We start from the raw sequence: 25,735 nt of genomic DNA on the forward strand, positions 1-25,735 counted from the left end.
ACCAAATACTTCAACTAAAGATTTAGGAACGTTCACTATGTTTATGGCTTATCCTGTATTGTTAGGTAAACTTAACCCTTAATAATGATATATGAAGTTTTTTCTTGCGTAATATCCCTTTTGTCTTTAATATCGTTTTGAAGTGTTCCCATACGAAATTTCTTTTTCTTCCCATTTCTAAAACAGCTTCAAAAATGTGGGGTGAAGATTTAAAGACACAGTGATTTACACGAAAATTAATCACATGCGAAGTTAAACATCCAAGTTATCACGGTATGAGGGCAGCACTAATCGGCAAAGACATTAACACCATGTTTTGATGAATTTTCCGTTCTTTTTGGGAGCAGCTCAATTAATTGGCGGAAATTTATGAAGCAATAAATTAATAACTGAACTGGTGCGAATACGTGGTCATCAATGGGATGAGTTTTTGTGAGAATAAGAGATCAATTAAGAAAACCCAAATGGGATGATAAAGTGAAATTAGGAATTACCGAATTCTATTAGATAACAAAATAATAAGTGCAATCCGGTCTCAGACTTTCATCCGAAGGCCCTGGATTCAAACAGGCATGGAATTTTTCATTCACTCCTAATTTCCATTTGAGCTAAATGACCACAGCAATCGAGTAAACAATGCGGTTACTAGTACCGTATAGTTAGTACAGTGATGCAAATGGATGGGGTTGATACTGGCAGATGCAGGCTTCGGATAATAAAACTTATTTACATGTAGAACTAACGGTATGGTTCCTTCCTTTTTCCTGTTTTGCCCACGGGAATCACCGTCAGGTATTACTTCAGAGGATGACACGTATGAGTGTAAGTGAAGTGTAGTCTTGTACAGTCTCAGGTTGACCATTTCTGAGATGTGTGATTAATCAAAACCCAACCACCAAAGAACACCGGTATCCACGATCTAGGATTGAAATTCGTGCTAAAGTAACTGCCTTTATTAGGACTTGAACGCTGGAACTCTCGATTTCGAAATTAACTGATTTACGAAGACGCGTTCACCACTATACCAACCCGGTGGTTTAACGGTATGGTACCTGGATTGGTTTCTATTGTTTTATGAATTGGTGAAAAAGATAATCACGTCCTATTTCAGGGTAAATGCATTTTCACTCTTTATTTTCAATTCTTTTTCATTCGTCAAAATGGCTAGACGGTCAGGGCCGTATTCCTTACTCGTTTGTGTGAGTAGGTGGACCTGAATGTCATAAGTGAAAGACATACGTACGTGTACTTGGCTTAAGTAAATTTATTGAAATTAATATAAATGCGCATGTGGGCTAAAAAAATTATCTAAAAAATTTACCAATTTTTTTTTGTGAATATTCCTTAAAATAAATTCTATTCCGTGAATATGCCCGGAAACTGTTCTATTTCTTTTTTTTTTACAGAGATAAAATCTAGTACTGCGATTGATTATTTTAATCTGTCTTAAAAAAAAGGTGACAAAACAGTCGTAGGACTTTCTCGCCACGCGGTTTTTTCTGATGCGCGGCTTACACACAGATACACGCACTCAACTTATTTTTTTTTAACCTCCGGTACCACCGTTAGATATTGCTTCGGAGGATGAGATGAATAATTTTTGTGGCGTGTGAAAATGCCATGCCTGACCTAGATTCAACGCCGGGACCTCCGGATGAAAGGCCGACACGCTACCACTCGCGCCACGGAGGCCGGCACACAACTTAATTTAAAATATTTATAATTTTCTTTAAATATAATTTTTTTTGTTTATTTAATTCAGTTATTCTAACTAAAGCGCGCTACGTCAGTGCTACACTAACGTTATTTGTGGTGAGAGGGAGTACGAATGAGAGGATACTATCCACTAGAACATTTTTTTTTAGTGGGGGTGCGATTTTGCAAACTTTTTTCTTTAAATATTATTTTCTAATTGTTAATAAATGTGCCTAAAAAAAATAAGATCTTAATTATGCGAAATCTCGAGATAGTGAGGGTGACCTTGCTCTGCAGCCTCACCTCCCTTGATCTTTTATGTTGAGAATTTAATGGCATCAGTACTCCATATATTGAAGTAATCTGCTCAAGTTTGGTCAAGATTGGTCGAGTAGTTCTGGAGATAAGGTGATTAAGGGTGCGACACCTAAGACCGAACACACGCATACATACGAATATCCGGAGAATTTTCATCCGGTTTTTGGATTTTTAGGGTTCCTTAGGTGTCAAAACGTAAAGATCCGGTGAAAACGGCATATGCCCAAATTGGATTGATTACTTTCCCTTCTTTGCTATAGAGCTAGGCGGGAAAGTAAAAGAAAGTTATGTTTGTCAACTGCTTCTTTACAAGTAAGTTCAGCACCGTATTACTTGATTCCAAATGAGACAGAATATAGAGGTGAATGTAATTCATATATTTGTCATCAAACATCAAGTGAATTACATTTATTATACTGTCAATATAAACGTGAAAAAAAATACTTAACAGTTACGTCAGCTCATGAGATACGCATGTACTTATTTATTTAATACTTCTCGTTTATTGTTATCAGTATTCCAATTTCATGAATTATCTCGAAGTGTGATATAAAAGCATACTAGGTTGTGCTGTTTATGATAAATTGTAATGAAGGTTTTTTGCATGCAATTAATGTGGGTGTGAATGCATATTTAGTAATTCTGTGGAACCGATTGAACGGAAATGGTAGAATGACGAGTAAAGGTGTTGTGATTTCAGAACTGCAGAATGGGTATGTTTACAAACCACGGGAGTTCGTTACGTTACCTACGTGTTACTTTCAAGGAAGAGATGAACTAAACAAAATTATTATAACAAAGGAACAATTGGAAACAGTTAATGAGTTGGTAACAGATAATTTTCTTGAAGAATTCAATTTTATACTTTAAAAAAATGATTCTGATAAAAGTTCAGATAAAAAAATTTAACTATTATATAAATGCGCAGCTATTATAACTTATATAGATTATGAATATATTAATGGATTTTAATGTTTTATTATTATTATTTTTATAATAATAATAATAATAATAATAATAATGATGATGATAATAATAATGATAATAATTATATAATTATTATTATTATTCTTTAAATACATACGAGGAAATAAAAAAAAAAAAATCAGAAGTGGACGAACAATAATTGGAAATGTCATACACATACTGATAACGAATATATTATCTTTTCATTGAACAAAGTTGTTCGTTCGTAGTGAGCTTACGAAGTTCGTAACTGTGATACAATTCTCCAGAGTTTGGCACGTACAAGTTGACACACAGAACTTTAACGTTTTCGTTGCTGGTAAGATACACTAACATTACAATTGTTTTACCAGTACATAATACTAGAGAGAGAGAGTGTGAGAGAAAAGAGTAAGCGGGGTAAACTGTGCTTTCATCAAAACATAAATTTTATATTAAAATTTTCATCATCTCTTATTTTTAAACGTTTGTGTAAGTGAAATGTTTTAATACAAAACATATTACTCTTAGTTAATATGAAACTTTTGGCGATAAAACTTAATTTCAAATTCTAATAATCATTATTAAAACATAGCTACAAAATTCTGCATTTTTTTCCATTATTTTTAATTTTTTTATCGATTGAGAAAATAAAGTGTATACTCTTCTGTTGCTTCGAACAGGTTTTCAAAGCATCATTAAATGGTAAGTTTATGTTTATATTTCAGTGTAATTACACATTAACACAAAATTAGTGCGTCAAGTGATATCAAATTTTAAACGATTTTCTTTCTGAGTCGACAGTTCGAGGTCTTGTAGTATCCTAGGAATTGTTTGCTTCCTCAGTTTCGGCTACTTGCGTAATTTTTTGTCCGTTCTTATAATCATGAAGCAGGTAGGATTTATCAAGATCATTTCTGCAAATTTAAAACAAAGAGTAAACAAAAAGGAAAACTAGAATAAAGGAGAAATTTGATTATAAATAAAAATAAAAATTGTTAAATAACGTTAAGGGATAGATAACTATTAACTTTTTTGAATTCTCTATTTGTTAAAAATCCTTTTAAGAAAGTTTTCAATCATAATAACATTAAAGTGTTGTCCTTTTTCTTAAAATTTGTTCTTTAACGGGATATTTTTTGATTGATTTATGGTTCATACTGTCTTCTCTCTTTGAGATAAGTGAACTGATCTATAAAAGAGGCGTGCACTGAGGAGTGGTGGGTTTCTAAACTGGAGGTTTTTAAAATAAATTTATGCTTTCTATTGGGATTGCTTAGAAAAAACAATGTATTTGTGTTCTTTAACTTCTATTTATATTTTCGTATGTATTTCAAAAGGAAATGTACGAAATACATATCTCATTTATATGTCGTATATATATCATCATCCTCATATCATTGGGCCGTGGAGGGCGGTGTTTATTGTTCATAGTTGAATAGATTGCAACGTACACATTTGGAAAATAAAAAACACAATTTATTTTTCTGAAATACTGGCTAAAAATACTTGTTTTATAATATTGCTTATAATTTCTTTTTTCTAACATTTTCAAAGTATTTTTTAGTGTACATTTCTTCTGTAGTATCTACTGCTGATTGTTTAACAATCAAAATGGTCATCAAGGTTTAAATGTTTTAGTAAAAAAAGTTTTTTAGTTTTATTAAAAAAAAAACGGTTTCTGGAATGATTCTTAGGATTGTTTTCATGACATAAAAAAATCTTCACTTCAGATCGAAAAGATATACTTCTTTCAGTCGATAAAAAATAGGGTGGGTTACGAGTATTCGGGAAAATAAATTTAAATATACACCTACTGGAAGTGGCTTACGCTGAATAAATTTATATGTAATTGTCTTTTCATATATAAAGTTGTATCTTTTGTTTTTTAGAATTTGTTGAAAATGATTCCTGTGAAAATGCAAATACGCACTAGGAAGTTAAATCTTGTTGTGTAACTCCAGATTGATATTTTATCTTATTATATGTTCATATTAAGGACCAGAACCGTTGTTTTTAGGGTTTTAATGATAATATTTTTATTTGTTACGTAAAATATTTGTTTCTCACGACTTCTTAAAATAGAATTCTGGTGGCTTTCAGTTGTATGAGCATTACAGCTACAAGGCAAGAGCATTAAACATTTAAAAAGTTTCCGAATAGGAGTTATTACTAAGCAGTTGTAATACCTTCGCGCTACAGTCTGAAACCAAACACTTTTTATCTCTGCTTCGTTATTCTAGGTAAATGTTAGAAAAATATTTGGAGATAAATGATCAACTGAATATTTTTCATAAAGAAAGTGTAATCTAATTATTTACCACAATGTTGTAAACGATTAATTCTAATGAAGCTTTTTGAATATTAATGAGATGTAAAGAATACGTCGAAAATATCAATGAAGTATCTAAAACAGCTTTTTCACTTTATAAATAATAACTTATCCATGTCTGCTTTCATTAAATAAATAAAACTTTATCTTTTTATTTTTGTGGTGCGTTTGATAAAATCCAATTTCGTTTTCATTTACTTTAAAATCCTTTTGTAAAACAATGTTTAATCGGCAAAGTTTTAGTTTAATTGACAGCTGAGGGAAAGCTAGCAAAGTAAACGTTTTTTTAATTAAAATATTGTGTTTCTTCTATAGCTACTGTTATTATATATTTACTCTTCAGGAATAAAAGAGAAAATCATATCAGAATTAATGACTAATATATTAATTATTAACGTATTAAGATTAATTGTTAATATATTTTCAATAATTCAGGAAGTGTTTAAAATCACAGTCGCGAGAAAGAGATAAAATAATAAAGATTGCAAAGGAATTTTTGAAATAAATTAACTGATGTTCACTAATCAATTTTTTCTAAGCTCCAAGATTGTAAAAATTGTATGCTCTAACCATCCCAAGTTTTTTGTTAAATTTTTGTAATTTTAAAGAGATTGCCACTAGAAAAGCATCAGTCTAATTATTTAAAAATATTTTCGAAATATGTTTTATGCAACATTTTCCCAACAATTTTTCTTTCAAGCAGAATACAATCAATCAGGTTGTTTTATAATAAGTAGTTTATTATTTCCTAATGTAAGAATGACTATACCGTTCACTCATAAGTACTAAATTGATATGGTTTTGATTAAAAAAAAAAAATTGGGATTGTTTTCCTCAGCCACTACGCATTAAAAAATAAAGTTCATAACCTAAAATTTTAATTTTTATATATTTTTTAATTTTGTCCATCCGTTTTCAATAAAGTAGAGTGCATCAACTTCTTATTTTAGGTTGTTTTATATCCTTTTTCTCTTTTAATATTTTTATTAAAATATTAAAAAATCATTTAATATGTCAAAACGATAAATATACCTTTCGTGTTAAATTCTGACAAGCCCAACTATTTTGATCTGACAAAAAACATGACAGATTTGGAGTAATTTGTCCCGTTTATTTCGGTTTCATTTGCAGTCGGTTAAAAAAAAAAATGGTTTTAAAATACCATCTCCTAACGGTATGTTATTAATGGTGGAAATATATGGTTTTCAAATGAATACAATAATATGATATTGAACTTACTGTTATGTATGAATTGTAATTTTTCATAATATATAATAAATAAATTTTATTGCTAATGAAAATTAATAAGAATGCCTTTTCTTTTATCTATATAAGTATACGTGGAATGAAGGTTAACAAAACTATTTTTAGTGGTAATTTTTAAACAAAAAATTATAGAATAAAAGAAACCTAAGTTAAGCTGAGCCTTTTTTAAAAGTTAACCTAAGTCTTCTTTAAAAGAAAACAACAAAAAAAAAACAAGAATGGTTTGGGTTAAGTCAGTGGAGCACATGGAATTTTTTCCACAGAATTACATTCCACTGGATCTTCTAATTACAAAAAAAATTTAAATGTAAATGAATGGTTGACACTAACATTCTGCCTACCTCAATGATGGAATGGTGGCGTTTCAATCCTTCATTGAGAAAATTTGAATTCGAATTCCGGTCAGGCTTGACACGAATTTTAACTTGAATTTGTGGAATAATCATCTGAAAAAGGAAGGTTAATAATTAACTTATAATTAACTTAAATTTAACTTATAATTAACTTATAATTATATATATTTAACTTATAATTAACTTATAATTAATTAATAATTAACTTATTTGTTACACTTATGCACTTAAAAAAGTTTTTGTTGTATTTTTTTTACTATTACGGTACACAGAATACTAATATGTTTGTTAAGGTTTTCTGTATGAATACGTGTGTACTTATAAAAAATGTGTGCTACTCCGACGGGGAGTCTTACTCTTTAAAAATTTGGAGGTTGGCATCTCCACGGCTCTAGCTTCTGCAGCCTTTCTTCCAACTACACCCAGAGTGTCAGAACACTTTACACTATACACATACACTACACCAAGAACACTACACAAATTACAACATACACCCTTATACAATTACACAACAACAAACTACACTTTTTTTCTTACATTTACACTCGATGGTGTTGCGATATCTTACAAAACCCAACCGTAAACCAAGGTGGAAACCATCGTGCCGATGGGTGAATTGCTCTACGTAGTGAGTCTCGAACCGTAGTGAGTCTCTGGGCACCGGGGCGAACCCAGTTGTATTTAGCTCTAGCTCCAGTACGCGTGCGCTCTGCTAGAGTGGTGGTACTGGTGGGATCAAAATGACAAGTCCTCAAACAAATCCTATGATGGTTCGTGGTCCATCTAAAAAAACCAACACCTTGTGAAAAGACCTCGATCGACTTTGTCCGATACGACAACTGTCCCGAGGTAAATAATTTAAAAGGTGAAAAATCACCTTTACAATTCGCAAATGTAAGAATTTGTAGTTTTACGCAATAATAAGGAAGGTGGCACCCTTCATAAGGTCTCAATGAAGTAGTAACTGGTCCAAGCGGTTTCCCCAAGAACATAAGAAGACTGAGAGACGGATCAATTCTAACAGAGACTTTCAGTGATGAGCAAAGTCGATCGCTCTTACGTCTAGTCTAACAAATATAGACGGTATAAGTGCGGTATGTCATAAAATTTGAATACTAGCCGAGGAGTAATTTTTTGCCAATTCTTTGCCTTCTCTATTTATACACTTGTTTCAACCTACCAGCGTCGGTAGAGCCCATCAAACACTTTGGAGAAATCACTTTGTAGGATCGCCTTCAACTGCTTGGTGCAAACCCTTTGGATGGCCAGAATGTCGTCGGAAAAGCGGTCTTTCATCTTCAACGTGCGTTTCGGGAACAAAAAATAGTCTGCTGGAGCCAATTCGGGTGAATAAGGCGGGTGTGATAAGACAGTGATTTATTTGCGATGTAATAACGTGTTAAAACTGTTGATATGTATGCCGAGGCATTGTCGTGCAAGAGAGTCCAACTGCCCGGATTTGATAAATTCGACCCATCAGACGTTTCATTACTTCCAAATAGAATTTATAATTCACGGTTTGACCAGTTGCGCTCGTGTTTTCGTAACGTTTTCGTCGTGAACAGCTGTTGACGGTCTCCCGCTTCGTTCGTCGTCATCCAACGACCCTTTACCGTCTTTAAACCGCTTTTACCATGTGTATATTGTTGTATGAGATGCGGCTTTATCACCGAATGCTTGCTATATCATAGAATAAGTTTCAACGAAAGATTTTTGAAGTCGAACACAAACTTTTATCGCGCTACTCTGTTGCGTCAACGTCGCGAGCTTGCACAAGATCACATGAACACAACGTACGCGGCCGAATATAACTCGAGAGTGGAGTGACGAAACGTGATGAAACTTTGTACAAACACTCGTCAGACATCGTATTACATAGTTCCTTGGTTGTCCGAGAGATGGGCTACTTTTATCGACTTCAGAAATTTAGTTTACTAAATTTTTTACCGGCAGTCAGATACTGAATATCTTAAACTTGATGTCATATTGCTCAGTGAAAACTTTTCTGTCATTTTTGGTTTTTCTTCACTTAAGGCCCAATCTTTTATTTTTCTCAAAGGTCTCTTTTCCTGAATAACCAATGGTATAATTTAGGCGCTAATATTATTTTTTTCACCGTCGGTAGTTTTTTTTATAAATTTTGCGAAATTGGTTTATAATCCGTCTCACCACACACTTATCAAAGAAATCTAGACCCGTTGCAGGCATTTTACGGAATTTGTATTTTATTAGAGTAGAGAAAGAAGTATCCGCTGGATTTTTGTTGCAACCGCTTTTTTCTTTTCTCACTCTTTGGACCTTTTTTTTCCCTGCCTCCCGGAACCAGACCTCCAATTAAGCATGAACACGGTTCATCCAGAAACCGGGACTCGGTCCTTTGTGCTTTGCCTCTAACGGGAACACAACCGAAGAGACGGCCCCACCGGGACTCAGTCTGTTAGCTCAGGCCCTCGAGAGTTCCCGCACTTCATCATCATCGTCCACCCATGCAAGCACGGGTGAACAGCAGCTCCGTACGGAGCTGTCCCTCATTTCACTCCTTCTCGATATTCCCTCGCTTCCCGATATTTCAATTGCAGTATTCGCGACACAAACCCCGTCACAGTGTCGAAGTCCACCGAACTTCGTAATATCGTTCTAACAATGGTCCTCACCTCGAGATGCCCAGTTACGGCAGTACAGTCGCGGCGTTCCTCGTCCCACCGGACGGACGCCGGAATATAACATGTTCCGGCGTGTCTAACTCCCGACATTAGGGGCAGTTGGGGTCTTCAGCTCTTCTTCCTCCACACAGGTATGAACGAAAGACCCCATGGCCGGTCAGGAATTGTGTCAGCCAGAATGCCAGTTTGCCAAAATTCCTCTCGGCCCACGTCTCAATGTGCGCGATTAAATAATGCATCCACCTACCTTTCGTGGATGCATCCCACCTGGCTTGCTAATCTCTGTAGACAGTTGTGTTGGCATCGTTCTTAGACATACTCAGAAATTTCCGCACTAGCCGCCAGCTGCTGATGTGGCGGCATCCCAGTCACCACCAGCACCGCCTCAGTCGAGACAGAGGCGTATGCCGACGCCACCTTAAGAGCCATACGGCGCTGTACTCCCTCCAACAGTCTTCTGTTACGCCCTACCGCCATGGGTCTCTTCCACATTGATGTGCCATAAAGAAGAACTGAGTTCGCCACATGCGCGTATAGTCTCCTCTTCGACCTACGAGGTCCTCCAACGTTTGATAGTAACTTAACCAAGTTCTTGACTGTCTGCCCAGCTTTCTCAGTCACCGCCTGGACGTGACGACACTCTTTGGACTTGGAATCGCGATACCCATCCGAAGCTGCTATTCTTTCTGTTCACAGCTTTTAGTGTGAATCAGGTGTTATCTTCTTTTTCCGATTTCAGATATCGTTCACTTTCTTATTTCTTAAACTCAAACTCACAATTTATAATATTTCCCGGGCTTGCCGTTTCAGTTTTTTTTTACGATAGATTTAAGTTCAGTCATAATTATAAAACACTAAAAATACTCAAACGATATAAAATGTGATTCTTTTTTTGAATCAAATCTCGAATAAAAAGAAACGAAATTTGTGCAAATACTCTTACAGGATCAGCAAATTTAGGAAAACTATTTAAGTGGATTATACTCAAGCATTGAATGACGTAGGCGTATGGATAATTATTTATTTTTGCATTGGCCTAGCTGTATTTGAAAACTGTGAGCAGATAGCAAACAATATAACTGTGTTGTTTCTTGATATAATTCTAAAAAAAGATTACTCATTTCCTGCAGTTATAATACTTATTTTACCATTTTGCGTTTGTTTGCTGATGTAATTATAATAATTTTTGAGAATAGACCTACATTTTTATAACATTTAAAAATGTAACATAACATTTATTTTTATGGTAAAATACTTAATCATTTATAAAGTGTAAACATCAGAGTTGGAAAATGTTTAAAAGTAATCCATAATAGAATGCAGTTACATAAAATAATAAGTTGTATTTACAAGGAACAATTTGCTTGTGCACGTGAAAATTAAACTGAATGTTTTCAGTTTGGTTAAAAGGCACCCTACTAGCCGTCGCGTCGTAGTCCAAGCTTCAAGATTCATTGAGGCAGCTATACTTTATATGCATCACAACCATAAGAAGATTGAGTCAGTATGTAGAATGTATCTAATGGTCACTTGTAAGAGATACAATGTAATGCAAAGCGCTGTATCTACTCGGAAGGGAAGACGGTCCAATATTTTAGTTTACCGACCTGGAAATTATAGATTTAATATCATAAAGTTACAAATAATTTTTTTTTGATTATTTTATTATACTAGAAATGAGGAGTTATCAAAGTGGAAATCATTTTCAGTCTACATCACAATTTTTGGAAAGTTGTTAACGTGCTTTTTTTTGTTTTTTTTTTGTATTAACGAGGTTCGTCACATAGCTCAAATATAGTAATTTGGATTGTTTTAATCACAATTTATAAAATTCTACTGCCAAGTAATTAGCATCGAGTTAAAAATTTTGCTAATTTTTATAACTGTTAGTTTAAAAAATAATTTTAGATACAAAAACATTTTTATTTTTTGTTTTTATAAGAAAATGTGAAAGGTTTTAAGAGTATTAATAATTTTCAACTTTAACAGCAGGAGAAAGGTATAACAATTTGCTTTACGCAGAAGCCAGGAAAGGTTCGAAATATTGTTGGCGGCTTTGTCGTTAAAAACAGAAGCTTTTTCATCTCGTTCTTTAAATCGATGATTAAACGAAATCCTTATTTATACTCGATTTTAATTAATTGTTTTAATATCGGATGATATTAACAAATTCTGAGAATAAAGTGTTTACAGTATAACTATAATGATGTAGCGGCGATTCAACAATAAAGTAAGTAAATAGGTTTCTAATATTACGTTTGCTTAGCGATTGAAAAACGTTTTTAATAGCTCGTTACTGCAGATGTTAAAGCTTAAATGTAGTATTGTAAAATAATAATCTTGAATTATTAGTAATAAACTAAAGTTCAAATATCTTAATTTTAATTTATATTACGAACAAATGCTTAACAGTGGTAACATTTAGAGATATAGGATTGTAGAATTGGGGTAAATCTTAATTGTATCGTTGTGTATAGAAAGTGAACATCCAATAGGTTTTAACGTCTCCTCCCCCAATGAAGATAGCATATCTACATTAAAACTTTTTTTCCTTTTTTGGAGTGTGAGTTTGGGATTATACTGCCTCACAACAAACTGAAAGCCCGATTATAGCTTGGAAGTTAATCTTGAGTCTCTTCGTCCACCCCAGAGATAGTACTAAAAAGGCAGTAATTAAAATCTAAAAGCTAAAGTAACCGATAATACTTTTTTAGATCTCATTAAAAGTAGGACATTTAAACTGGGCTGTAACTGAAAGAAAAAAATATGAGCATGAAACGATCTAAGATATGGTTAGGAATGTTCTTGTATTTATTTATTAAAGATAATTCTTTGCATTATCAAAGAATTCAAAAATATCGTTACATTTTAATACATACAAAATTATTTGTAAATACTACAAGAAAATAATATCTCTACCATGAAGTAGTATACCATGAATTTTATGAAATTGAGTTTTGAACGGAATAACGAGAAACATTTCAGGTTGTAACTAAAATGATCGGACAATATATTGGAAATTATTTGCAGTGAACGCTACAGAAATAACTGTAACAATTTATAGTTCAACTTTTATTTCTACTTATACAGAATCGAAAACTTGGCTTTGTTTCAGTTATAAAATTAAACTCTAAGATAATAATACGGTGTGTAAAAAAAAGAAAATTCGTTGCAGAAAGAAAATACTGACAGAAATATATAAGTTATGTTTTTTAAACAATGACAGTAACAAGTTATAGACAATTTTTTAAACAATATTTTAAACCAGTTTTTTAAACAATGACAATAACAACTGATACCTTCTTACATAAGAGACATGACTAAACTTTATACTATGACGATCAGTTGTGATTTTAAATTTACTTTTTACATAATTTAATTTCAATGATTAAATTGAAGAATTACTTTTCGTGAGGATGTTCGAATGACCGAAAGTACTAGAAAAGAGACTGCGAACGAATTGTTGGTAAGGTTGTATTTCATTTATTTATATATAAAGAAATATATAAAACACGTGGTATGTTGACAACATTTATGTAGCTAAATGCTTTTACCCCAATTTTGTAAAATATTTGTCAATATTTTTGAAGTTTTTATTAGTTCGTGTGTTAGTATTTCTGTATAAGGTAATGCATTGTAATTCTGGTGAAGTAATGTTGATATGAATGATATTTATTTAAAAAGTCTAATTGTGACTATTGTTAATAAGCACTCTTAAATACACAACAGTATCAACTGCAATACAAAGAGCTATGAAAATGATTATTAAAATAAAATAACAGGGAGAGGGTGAGAGAGAGAGAGAGCGTGCGAGAGAGAGAGAGAAAGAGTGAAAGAGAGAGTGAGATATCCCAAAACCGTTTACAAAAAAAAGGAAGTCTGTAATCAGACTCGCCTAAATACCTATTTATCTTCTTTCTCTATTGTATCTTTTGCGCTTTCAAGAGCGTTTCCCTCGGAAACGCAAATGATACGATAGAGAAGGGAAATAATCAGGTATTTATGAAATATCGTGTACAGAATGCTCCACATGGAAGAAATATATAGGGTAAACTAAAAAAATTAAACACCAAAATAAACGAACACAAAAGGTACATAAAGAACAGACAGATGAATAAGTCGGCAATAGCTGAACATATTTTACAAACGGATCACAGTTTCAATTCGACAACAAATTATTGAAAAATGTCCAAAAGCCACAAGACTTGGATGCGTGGGAATCATACTTCATTAAAATACTGAAAATATCATAAACATGGAAGCCGGACCAATAAGTAAATTGTTGAAAACATTTTTTTAAATAGTTTTATGAAATAATTGAATAAAAGTTTTAGGTAATAATATGCAAGTGCTATCAAGACATGACAGTGCTATCATGTGATTATTATAAATATTATCTATGTAGACGATGTACATATATATATATCTAGATAGATGTTTGAATATAATTGTTTACTTTTTGTATTATCTAAATTTAAACGAATGTTATCACCTCACTTCCTGGTTTAACAACTTTCACCAATTTGTATACAACTCCCCCCCCCCCCCTAACGCGTACCTAACTTCCAGCAACCTTTCTTCAACTTTGCCCTCAGTAACATGTGGATCGTCGTAGAATCTACATGTTCTCCTTTCCGTATTTCAGTAATACTAATTGTTACTACTAAAGATGATTCCATAGGAACTGAAACGGCTATATAGTTTTATATAAAATAAAGAGCCAATTTTTTGAAAATTTATAAAAGTGTTTTTATTTATAGCATAGATTTTTTGTAAGGGATTCCTTACCAAAATTCAGAATAATTTATTAAAAAAAATTTCTTTTTAATTTTTTTCTTTAATATTAGTTTTACTGTTAACCTTACTTTAATTCTTGTTGCTTGAAAAACTAAGCAAATATGCGCACACAGCGGGTAAATTACAAAGAACTGTTTCTATGTCTTTCAAATAATAATTAAGAAAGTAACTGGAATCGTTTTTTTCTTTAATCTAGGAAGAAAGGTTGTCAGGAATAAGAAGCATTCTAATCTAAGTGCCGACCATTTATCTGGGTGTCTATTCAAGTCTATTTTACTCAGCTATCTAGATTGTTTATTTCATCTGTCTACTCAGTTTATGACACCCTTTAATTTTTTTTGTTAAAGAGATGGAGAATCCCATTTACGGACACTTAAGCAGTGTCGGGCTTGCTAACAGGTGCCGTAATGTTATTAATATGCGTATGTAAACCTACGCACTACCGACTAAACCGCCACTCTTCCTGGAACCGCTAACGAAGCATTCCTTCTGGAAGGGGGGTTACACGCCCACTCACACACTCAAACGTCATAGTGCAATCGCATCATAGTGGGATATCAACAGAAACACATCAGTTACAGCTAAACAACAGCAAACAAGAAACATCTCCATACATCAAGATACAGAAACAGATTATGAAACTACAGACTACACAAAGAAAAAGGTCACACAATATCTGTGGACGGCAACAGATACGGGAGCGGAGTGTCCGCGGCCTCTTCACGTCAAGGCGACCCCCACATGTACGAGGGACCCCTTAGTCGCTCACTCACGAACCTGTCCGCCCCCGCAATCTCCGACGCCGCCTATTGTTTCGTGACTCCTCCCATACTTGGAGGTCCCTCATCATGATTTTCACATACGTAGTGATCGCCTTCCAGTTTTCTTTCTTTTCTATCATTATGTTCATCAGCTCCTCAGGCTGGAACATCACTTCCCTGCCTAGTACGTTAAGTAGCTCTGTCCTAGGTCCTTCGTATCTCGGACAGTGGAAGAACACGTGGTATGGCGTTTCCTCCTCCTCGCATACCGGGCAGTTCTGTTCATCGTCGAGGCCGTACTTATGAAGGTATGCTCTGTATCCCCCATGGCCCGCCACAAACTGGGTAAGGCTGTAATCCAGCAAGCCATGAACTCTCCCTCGCCAGCGCCTTAGATCTCTTACCAGGCGGTGTGTCCGTCTGTGTTTTGTGCTGCCGTCGCACCATTCTTGCCACTTGTTCTTCATTTCCTCCGTCAGTGTACGTGTCCATCTTCTTCTGTCTGCGGGGGAGAGAGCCCCAACCTCACGTAATCTTATCCGTATTTCGATTAACAAATCTATCGGAAGGATTCCCGCAAGTACTTCTATCGCATCCTTCGACACGGTCCTGTATACTGCGGTGATTCTTAGAAAGAACCTCCTGTGCAAGGACTCCATCATGCCTTTGTACTTTTGGTTCTTCGTTACTCTTCCCCATACCTCTGCTCCATAGAATAGCGTTGAATAAACTACGCTTACAAGTAGTTTCTACTTCGGGCCATGGCAGTTTGGGAGAAGGGCAGCAACTAACTTCCTTGTTCTTTCAGATTTTTCACATGCCTCCTTTACGTGTGTGTGGAAACGAAGCCGGGCGTCTATCCAGACGCCTAAGTACTTAACCGCCGGTCGTGACACTATTCTTTGTCCTTCTAGTGGTATCACTATGGTGGGTCTTCGTTTGGCCTTTGTGATCACGACAGCTTCTGACTTTTCGGGCACCATCTTCAGCCCAACCTTGTTCATCCATCCGCTTATTGTGTTGTAAGCATTGGTTATCTTCTCGACTGCCTCTCTCCTATTCTTGGCTTCAGCCACGAAGGCCAGGTCATCAACATAGACCAGTAAGGAAACTTTTGGGGGGAACGGGAGCCGGAATACCCCGTCATATGCAATATTCCATAAAGTCGGTCCAAGTACCGACCCCTGCGGAACTCCCCTTTCGATGATTCGCTCCACTATCCCATTCTCCACTTCTCAGCGCAATTTACGCCCGGTCAAATACGACATTATAATTTTTGTTATATATGGTGGAACTCTGCGTGTTATCACGGCCCTACCTATTGAAGCGTGTGAGACACTGTTGAACGCGTTTCTCACATCAAGAGTCACCAATACGCATAGACTGCCTTTGACCCGGTTTTCTTCTCCCCTGATGATCCCTTCAGCTATTCGATGGACAGCAGCCACTGCATCAAGGGCTGATGTACCCCTCCGAAAGCCATATTGATTCTCGGAGAGGGCACCCTTTTCTTCAATCGCATCTTCTAATCTCCGCTGAATCATCCGCTCAAACAGCTTGGCTAGAGCGTCGATCATGGCGAGAGGTCTGTATGATGAGGGTAGCTCCGGATCCTTTCCAGGCTTTTGCACAAGGACTAGTCTTTGAGTTCTCCATGTTCCTGGGAAAATTCCCTCCCGTAGGCAGGCGTTGTATACGTCCAATATCGTATCGTACCGAGCCCGGGCCGCCACCTTTACAACTAAGTTCGGTAGATGATCTGGGCCAGGAGATTAGTCCGCTGACATGCGGGCAACCGCTGCCGCGAGTTCGGCCGGGAGTTCCGTTCCTGTCTCGATGTTTTCCGTCAGTGCATCCCCGTGTGGGAAGAGTCCCTCTATAATGCGTCTAACCTCCGATTCCTCCCTCGTAGCAGGAGCTCTGGGTTTTAATGCACTTCTCACGAGAAGCTTATAGGGTCTCCTCCACGGGTCATTCTCTACTTCGGCCAGGAATTTCCTCCAACATTCTTTTTTCGACTCCCTTATTAGGTTATTTAGTTCTTTCTTGCAAATTTTATATTGTGCCAAATATATAGGGCCCTGGCGGCGCAATGATATGCCCTCGTTCTCAGTCTCCTGAGGTGGTGACATTCCTTCCTTTTTTCGCCTATCTCCGGGTTCCACCAGTACGCCGGAGGGTGATCTTTTATCTGGTGTCTTCTAGGTAGTAAACTGTTGCAGGCCTCCCGCAGACAGTCCACTAGGCATACAGCCTTCTCTTCGGCTGCAGGAGTCTTCCCGACTGTTCTTAGTTCAAGTCCCTCTGTGAATGCTGCCTGGTCCAGGTTCCTAGTGCTCCAGCCCTCGTTGGCATGTTGGCTTCTTCCACGTTCACCGCCAGTAATTGAGTTTATGACACCCTGTATAGATACATAAAAATCGTCTCATTGCTGACCATTGTAAGTTTGTAACTTCTTTAATAATCCGTTATGAATATATGACGTTAAATAAAAAATGGGCAAAGTCATGAACTATTATTATTTTCACTTTTAACAGATGAACAGAATTAACAGATATTTTTTAACAAATTACAAATGAATCTGTTAAAAAAAGATTTTTCCAAAAAATAATTTTAAAAACTTAACAGTTCTTTATTATTGTAAATGCAAGTATGAATGATTCCCAAAAGTTAACTTTTGTCCTAAATAAGATAATTTTTAGAAAATTTTCTAAATTACAGAAAATGGAAACACTAAAATTTTTGATTCAGTTTTATACTCTTAAAGATTGTTTAAAGGAAAATCCTAAAATTCGTTTTTGTTAAATTTCTTAGCATATTTGGTAAATTTTTCGTTCTATTAACATGCTAGAGGTGTATAAGGGAATTGGCGAATCCATGATTTTCTCGATTCACGTATTTAGGAGTGATTAAAATGAGAGCATTTTGAGATATTGGTTATTGTCAGCGCTGAACACTAGCTACTATGGCAATTAGTTGCAAACTATACAAGAACAATAAAATACATCCTTAATCTGACTTCACTCTTTTTGGAGTTTCTAATAAAAAAATCTAAACTGTATTTTCATGGAATGTTGGAGTTATCATTTGTATTGAATTTTATTTTTCTATCGCAATAGGTTCAAAAAATATATGATAATTAGGGAATGCATTTTAATCCAGTTAATCTATTCTTATGGGTGATTTTAAGAGAATTTGCTAAAGTTGAAATTCTGTGTATGTGGAGTGTTCTTATAGATTTCATTGTACTATTTCAATCGATGCCTGATATATTAGTTTTGAAAAATTGATTTGAATTCCCTTAGGTGTGAGTGAGGAAAAAATTCCTTTATAACAGTAGCTTATTTCCTAAGGGAGAAAATAAATTTATTTCTGCCAGTACTCCTTACAATCCCTTTTATAATTTTATAATTTAGTGTTGTTTATCAAAATAAGTTTTGCTAATAACTATTCGTGACGACCACTTTAGGAATAATTATGTTGTATTTCAGTTTCCAGGAAATCGGAAGTTGTAGAATTTATGGTGAGTGAATCAGCTTCCTATATATTTATAAGGATTTTTAAAAGATTACGACTGCTTATTTAGGCTTATTTAGGCATTTAGGCTGATAATTTTCAGTAAATAAAAAAATAAGCATATGCTTTAGAATCTTAATTTTCTTACTTTCGATAAAATATTTTCTAAAATTTAAACTCTCTAAATACCATGATTACTAATTATGGTGTATTTAGAACGCTATCTGAAGTAAAAAAAAATATGTTGATTCCTGTTTGTTTTTAATTTTATGGCTATTTAAGAGCAAAAATGATTCATGTATTCTTTATTAAAAGTAAAGGAAATAAATTTCCGTTGCATCACAGTTTCGCTTTATCCTTTGGTTTTATGATTTTTAATTTACTCAAACATAGTAGCATGACGAGTTATTTAAATTAAAAAAAAAACAAAAATGTAATATTATTTAGATAAAAAAAAAATTCCTACCAACTAAAGTCGAAGTAGAACCATGTATGTGACCACTGCGGACATTTTTAAAAATGTCAGCCAACAAACATCTGTTTATATACCAGATTATACCGCTGATATTAATATTACTACTATTACTTCGTAACAGATAATTTTTAATTGATAATTTATTCAGACTAGCACCTAAAGGATTATTAATTTAATATACAATAAAAAAATTTGCCTCGATTCGTAAGTCGTTACCTCCCTAAGTGTCTAATCTGATAGATTATATACTTATGATGAATGGTAAAAATTTAATATGCGTTAACATTAATATTACCGTAATATCGGATTATTATAAGGCCCAATAAACTTTCTAGAAACTAAATAATGGGAAATCCGGATTTCAACATTTATACAAGAGTTTTAATCTGTTCCAAACACCATTCTTTTGATTTAAATTACTAACTGAAACTTTCGTAATAATAGTTCATGTGTTGTATTCTGACATATAATTATACTATTTAAATTTTAAACGTAAAAAAGAATATAAAATTTGTCATTAATTAAACTATAGAAAAAAAAATACAAACAAAAAATAGACTTCTAATGTATCATTAGACATTATATCAGCAAATTTTGCCAAGCAAATTTTGTCTAGTGCATGGCAATATGTGTAGTAGAAACAGTAATCTGAGAAAAGAAGGTGAACAAGATTACAAAGATAAATTATTTTGAACAGAGTTTTAGAACAGATAGGATAATTAAATTAATATAAAACAAAAAAGGAAATTGGATAGGACACTGATAAAAAAAAAAAAATACATAATAGACGCTCTAGAGGGTATGTTGGAAGGAAATTGTTTTAACTAATTGATATCAAGGTGGAAGGAAAGTACGGGCAAACAAAAAGGTTGGCGGAGGATCTAATGGTTGAGATCGGCTGTATGTTGAATCGGTAGGAACGGCAGAACTTTCAACATTATCATCAGAGCCAACACTCCAAGATGTGCGGTCAGGTGGAGTGAAATATGCTTAAATAAAATTTTATTCAAACTTTAATAAAAAAAAACCCATAACAAAAATTGATGGTCTCGATTTGAATAAATTAAACTAGTTTTATAAGCTAAAGATTGAATCCATCGCATTCTGATCAACTTCATAGGCGTGGGACATTACAATCGATTTAAAAAATTTCTCACTAAAGTTTTATAAGAGTTATATTTAAATGAGTGCAGAAAAATTTTTATTAATTAGCATTAAAACACAAAAATAAAAATGTAAATCATCTATTAGAAAAATAGAACCAAATTTGTTACGTGCACGGGGGCTAGAAGGGTCTTCTTTGATCTGATATACATCTAAGCGTTATTCAGTAGATAACATGATTATAGTAAATTATTAAAAACACATACAGTAAATTACAATTTTCTAGTCTACACATTAAATGTCAGTGATATGTGTAAACCTGAATTTTACACATTCACCATAATTTTACATATTAAATGTCAGTGACATTTAACGTGTGAAATTGAAAAATTATAATCTATTACGTTTTTAATTATTTACTATACTCAATAATATTCATTTACCATACTGTATAATATACAATTTAAACCCACCGGATTAGTTCGTGGCTAAACTGGCCATCGCAAAATTAGCTGATTTTCGAAGTCGAGAGTTCTAAAGTACGAGTCCTTGTAAAGGTAGTTGCTTTACCTTTTAGTAAAAGGTTGCTTTTATATAGATTTGAATACTAGACTGGGGATACTGGTGTTCTTTGGTGGTGGGGTTTCAATTAAGCACACGTCTCAGGAGTGGTCGACCTGAGTTTATTATAGACTATATGTTTACCGACTTATTTACACAGCTACGTCAGATCTGGTAGTGGTAATTGCATCTGCCTACATACAGACCCAGACCCGAAAGTAGCTGGAAACTGATTGAAAACAATATTCATTGAAAAATATTAATTAAATCGATGTGTTGGTGATAAATAAATCATTAGATAATTGAATCAAAAGATATATATAATAAAAATGTTCTAATTTTATCAAATTATCTATTTTTATATATATTTTATCTGTAAGTATGAAAACACTTAATTTTCTCGTTGATTTAAAAATATACCTGTGTCGCATATTTACTAATATTGGACTTTTGATTACGTAAGATTTTAGTTTATAAATTTAAAAATGTTGGATCGTCCTAATTCTGAATTAAGGAAATAACAATTTGATCGATATATCTAGCTAATTAATTACTAGACCTTCGGTACTTCTTTACTGAAGTGTATGATCAGAAAATGAGTGTTTGATCAGGATCATTATTGGATATTTCATCTGCTTCTAATGAAAATTTAGTTGATTCTATATCGGGTAAATTTAGAATTAGGTTTTATGGTACTGAAAAGATTTTTTTTACAATTTTTGTTAAGAATTGCATCTTAGAAAATAAAAACTAATCTAATTTTTATCTTCATAAAAATCTGGGAAAATGGGAAAACTTTTGTTTCGAATAGTTCGATAAACTAACATTACCTTTTTAAGTTATTGGAATTCTGTTTTAAATAGAAGATATATTGAAAAAATAGTTTGTAGATTCAATAACTTCTTTAAAGATTCTCTGAAATAAGAGCTAAGATGTTACCCAAAACAATTGCGATTTGATAATTCAAATTGCGTACTCGTTAATTAATAAGAATTAGTTTGTCTCTGACTGCTTCAACAAAAGAGTAAGATTTTAATTATGCCCGCATTTTTTTTTTTTATGAATTTTCATGTTTACTCAAAACCAAGCGAACCGATTTGAGCTGTGATGCAAATTCTGATCTTCTGCAAATTCACCAATTTGCAAAAGAAAATTAGTTGAAAAACAAGAGATAATAACTATTACACGATACATACATTCAAGAAAACTTTAGCCAGGTTCGGTAGTAGCTCATCATCATCATCTAGTGCTTTATCTAGCGACAGGTCCCTTACGCCATATCTGCTTCCACCCATTTCTGATCCAAGCATAACATCTATCGTCCCCTTGCAGTTCTCATTCTTCACTTCTTCTATTCACTTCGTTCTTTTTCTTCCTCGCTTTCTTTTTCCTTTTACTGACCCTCCAATGCAGTTGTCACGATTCCATTTCCTAAACACATGTTCTATCCAGTTTTCTTTTCTTTTCTGATTTTACGCCTTAGCCCGGTATTGGGTAAGGCTCTGTGTTTCTATTCGTATTTTTTACGAACTCTGATCAGTTTCTTGTAAACGGCTTTTTTCACAAGGTAGCAATCTTTAGGTCTACCTATGTTTTTAATTTTAAAAAATAAACTGAAATAAATAATACTGATTAAAAAGATAAAAGAAATATCATAGTTCTGAATTCTTTTTTAAATTTCAATTTTTTGGTGTTGTTTCCAAATATAAAATAAGTTGTTAGTAGTGGGTGTTTAATCAGATGAAAACTTCAAAAAATGTAAATTTGAAGAAGAATTGAACAGTATTATTTTTTTTGAATTATTACCTTTAATTAAGATCTGATTTTTCTTTAATTCACAAAAAGTTTTTTCCCATTTGCATTATTCTTAAGTTATATGATTTTAAAGCAGCATTTTTACAAAACTTCCCTGCGATTTAATATAAATTTACTTTAAATTATATCCTATTGCTAATTTTTGGACCTATTAATATTTAAAAATTGATTTAAAAAATAATTTTAATATTTCTGTTATTATTTTCCTGATTATATTCATTAATGATATACATTCTTTATTTTATAACTCTTCTATATTTATTTTATTCGTATTATAATTTGAAAATGTAATTGATGCATATACTAATCTTCATTTCTGGAAGTTTTATTTATTTATTTTTTCCATTTGGTTACTTGCCGTATATTTAATATAAACTACGTAAAATCTGTTCAGCAGTTTTACAGTAACAGTACCGCACCTGTACATGCATGTAAGATTGTCATACTCTAGTAGCTAAAGTAGTATGGTAAAAATACATCCTTACCAGTTAATTGGGTTACGTTTGTGTGAGGCCATTGGTACAGCCATCAATTAATTAATTGATATTATATATATATATATATATATATATATATATATATATAATATAATATAATGTAAGAATGAATTTTTGTCAGTTTACCGGTTATAAGTCTCTCTCTATTTTCCTCTTTGCATGGATATGGAAATTTATTGGCTTTTTATTTACATATTCATAGTTAAACGTTCGAACAATTATGAATGAAATTCTCGGGTAGAAATAATTCAATTAATTTTGGAACGGCACCATTTTACACATTTTATAGGGAAAAATTGCAGATGTGTTCCATATAGGTGAAATTCGTACATATATAAATAGATAATATATTGTTCTACAATTTAAATAGATCAGCAATGAAAGTTAACCAACAGCGACTGCGTGAATATTTTGGCCTTATCATTAACATTAAAAATATTAATAAAAATTTCATTATATAAAATAGTTAATAATATTATTACCCGAGTAATACACCCGGAAAAAGCCGGTTGCTTAGCTAGATGTGATATGGGCTTTTATAGAAAGTCTTTATTGAAAAATATCACAAAATTCCTTCATTGCTGTAGCAAAGGATATCAAAAATTTGTAATAATTAATTAAAATAATGGAATCAAAATTACTCCATACTGCCGAAGGAAAAATCAGTATTTTTTCAATATTTTAACAGTTTACTAAATGACGGAATATAATAAATTTAAGACATTCATAACTTTATTTTAATTCATCAGAATGGTTTTGAGGTTACAATATTTTCTCCTGTTGTAAAAATGTTCAAAACGAAATTACATTCAGCTCTAAAACACACACACACACGCGCGCGCACACATACACACACACCCACACACACACACACATACATACATACATACATACATACATACACACACACACACACACACACACACACACACACACACACACACACACACACACACACACACACACACACACACACACACACACAGAGAGAGAGAGAGAGAGAGAGAGAGAGAGAGAGAGAGAGAGAGAGAGAGAGAGAGAGAGAGAGAGGGAGAGAGAGAGAGAGAATGAGAGAGAGAGAGCTTAAATGTAAAATACTCAAGCCCTTCTTTTGGATGAACAAATACTAACACGAAATCACGTATACACAAAATATCAAAGCACATACACACAGGAATATATACGGTAAAGTTTTGTGTACATATTATTTCACTGTTGCGGCAGGCTATGGGAAAAGGAGTAAAATTTGACAGAAGCTATCTGCGCCAGATGGTTCCAGTGAGATTTAAATTCAGTAAACCCACCTTATGTAAAACATTTACTAGATACATATGATATTGGCATACATAATGCAAAGGTCTTATTTAATAAAAAAAAAGGCCAATTACTTAGAAAGAGTTTTCAAATTAGAGAAATTATGACATTATGTCATAATTATTAGACAGTATGTCATTATTAGAGAAATTATGGCAGAAACAGCAGAGATTAAATATTGCAATACCGCTTATAACATTCCTGACATTTACAACTTTTAAACTTTTTTATTGCTTTGTAAATTATTTTATTATTTATTATATTAGAGAAGATTCTACTCAGAGTAATCATTAAAATCTAATATATAAAAGTTATGATTTATGTGGGAGTATACAACCCAGAAATTTTTCCAGAGTATTGAACAGATAAAATTTACAGAAAAATAATTAAGAAAAAAGAACGAGATAAACTACACTGTTAAAATAAAAATGGCAAAAAGGAACGTTAAAAAACCATTAAAAAATAGATATATATATGCTGTTCGTTTAATAAACAATTATCTACAGCAGATTTAAGGGAAATAATTAAAAAACTTTAAACCAGATAAACTTAAAAAATTAACAAAAATTAAAAGAGACTTAAAATTTTGTATTAAAGACTAAATTTGCAAAAGTTTCTTTTTTCAAGGATACATGTTAAAAGATAAAAGTATATAATATTCATGGAATATCTGGATTTTTGTGTCTTCAAATCCCCTTCTGAGCGTATTTTAATGAAAATCCCACCTTATTTGTAATAATTTTAAACGTTATTTCTTTCTGGCAATTTCACCCATATATTTATTTACTAAGGTTACCTAATTTAGCTAAATTTGCCTAAGGTAGATCTTTCTATCTCTTCGGATTCTTCAGAAGCGTGCCACTTACCATTAGATAAAAAATTTGTTTAATTTTATGGTCTTATAATTTTTTTCCATTTTTAGTCCTTTATTTCTCAGTATTTCAGCCAATTTTATTGAATACTATCGTCTATCAGTCGATTAGATAATTAATAAAACATTTAAAAATTGAATTTTTTTGGTATTATTAAAAAAATTATTATTAAAAAATTTTTATCTTAAATTTATCTTTTGTTTATTATTATTTCGTTTTGGGTAGTATGAAAAGAATATTTATTGCATGACGTATTTTTAAGGTTATTTGAAAGAAATATTTTATTGAAAATATCAAGGCTGTAGTATTTTGGAGGAATGTATACCTGTGTTTGACCAACAAGAAATTCTTCCTGGCGTTCAGGCAATAATAACCTAAATACCTCACTTGTTTTAGTGACAAGAAAGACTTCCTTTGTTAAAAGAATTTTTTGTTTTCCTTTAAAAGGTAA

Source organism: Lycorma delicatula, chromosome 2, assembly GCF_047948215.1.
Source record: "Lycorma delicatula isolate Av1 chromosome 2, ASM4794821v1, whole genome shotgun sequence".
NCBI lineage: Eukaryota > Metazoa > Arthropoda > Insecta > Hemiptera > Fulgoridae > Lycorma > Lycorma delicatula.